At 37.4% G+C, this 2,021-nt stretch overlaps 1 long non-coding RNA gene across 1 annotated transcript; it reads right to left on the minus strand.

The window, feature by feature from the left end:
• Positions 1-581: 581 nt before the first annotated feature.
• On the minus strand, positions 582-1,192 carry LOC118558707. Its single transcript, XR_004928438.1, has 3 exons — positions 1,087-1,192; positions 914-999; positions 582-668 (listed from the first exon to the last, which is right to left on the minus strand). It is a non-coding gene; the product is annotated as an uncharacterized LOC118558707 (long non-coding RNA).
• Positions 1,193-2,021: the final 829 nt, after the last annotated feature.

Genomic DNA, 2,021 nt, shown 5'->3' on the forward strand with positions numbered 1-2,021 from the left:
AATTTCCAATTTTGTTTCCACCAATCAGAAAAAATAACGGGAAACAGGAGCTAACCTTCTGGAAATGGAAAAGTCTCAGGTGATCATTGGCAGCTGGAAAACCAAAAGATTTTCTAACTAAATATAACTAATACATTACACTGAAATATACTACTGCTAGAATCAGCCCTTTGTGGTTAATTGTTTAAAGCTACAATAGTCATTTACTTGTTATCAGCTGTGTTGAATTGATATTTGACATATACTGATTAGTTTGTTGTGTGATGTGTGATAGCATTTCATTATTTATTTTATGATATTTATTGAGACTTCCATTGCATTCATGCAATGGACGAAACTCTTTTTATGGAGAGAGTCCAGCATTGTACAACTTTCTGTGTGGCCAAATCAATTAGACTCTTTCTCCTTTCCTCGGGCTGCCAACAAAATAACTGAGTAATTGATAAAGCTGAAATACTTAAATCCTAAAATAAAAAAGTTTGTCTAAAGCTTAACATATTCACACATTTGATATTCCATGAAAGCCTAAATTAGAAAGTATTCAATCGTATTTCACACAGGATTTCATTTTAGGAGCTTTTGCCCATTAAACCAATATGGAGAAACGTTGAGCTCACCTTCTGCAGGAATTTCTTTAGTCTCACTTTCAGCCACAGCAACTGGAGAACCTTAAGATATAATTAATATATTAAACCAAATACTCTGAAACATTAATTGTCAGTAACTATCGTTTTAACTTAATGCCACGATTTAATGTCAGCTCAACAATTAAACTTTCATAACAAATGTACAGCTGAGGGGATTCCTTCTTTCTCTGTATCAGAGGTAGTTTAGGCTGTACCATAAGCTTGTTCTGATGTTGAGAGAAACGAAAAACATTATAGTTAGAATCCATATTTAAAGACAAACTCACCGGCAGCTTGGCTCAGAGCCATCAAGGCCAAGAATAGAAACGCTAGAGTCAATATCTTCATGGTGGAAATTATGCAGATTTACACCCTAAAGTAAAAAAAAAGCAATGTATTAGCAATAATCACAGTCCCAGTAGAACCAGTAGAGATGATGAACAGAAAGGTTGTAGCAAACCTGATGCAGATTGATCCCTTGCTCTGTACCAGCCAGCACTTCTAGCCTTCAAACTGGGATCACAGGGGGTATAAATACAGCTTGTTGTCAAATTACAATCTCTCACAAAATGAGGAACTGACCATAAAAAAGGGAATTGAAGCAAAAAATAGCTCAGAATTTAACATTTTTAACCTAAAAATGCATCATCACTGATCACAACCCCAGATGAATGCCTTATCTTTTCCCCTTGTCATGGCTCTGAGAACTGCAGTACGAAGGAACTTGGCATGGATGTCATGTAACGGCGAAGAACAAAATTTTATCGGGACTGGTTAACTATCAAATGTTTTATGGTATCTTCTTTTGACTCAGTGAAACAAATGTTTTTAGCTTTGCATGCTTGTGTTTGCTTATTGTTTTGTGTAATTGGTTTGCATATCGTAATCTTTGGCATTACAAAGTCCGCATGGTAGGATTGTAGACAGAGTTTGCACGGCCAGGCTCTCTACGGGGCCTCATCCAAAGGGTTCCTATACAAGTCTTTAATTTGACTTGAGTATAGGTTTTGCTACATAATGATAAGGTTTAATCTTACTCTTTCCTCCACTGTGCAGTACTGTCACAGCTGCCATCTGTCTTGCTAACTGCAATCTCATCCCCCCCAGCATAAAGTTGTGACAAATGTTGATGCAAAGTGATGTCAACGTCACATCAAATCTGTGTTGGTTGTTCTCTCTGGAGTCCAATTCAGATCAGATGCCAGACTGGGCCTGGACCCATATGGAAGTTTCACCAATCTGACTCACATATAGACCAGATCTCAGTGTTTACACTAGTTCTTAAAGTCTGACTTGGTCACTTGAAGCCCCAAAAAATCAGATCTTGGCCACATTTTGCCTGCAGGGGGAGCAGAACCTTAGTGTCCATTTTTAGGAAAGAAGCAGTGACAAAAT

This window comes from Fundulus heteroclitus, unplaced genomic scaffold, assembly GCF_011125445.2.
Source record: "Fundulus heteroclitus isolate FHET01 unplaced genomic scaffold, MU-UCD_Fhet_4.1 scaffold_149, whole genome shotgun sequence".
Classification (NCBI taxonomy): domain Eukaryota; kingdom Metazoa; phylum Chordata; class Actinopteri; order Cyprinodontiformes; family Fundulidae; genus Fundulus; species Fundulus heteroclitus.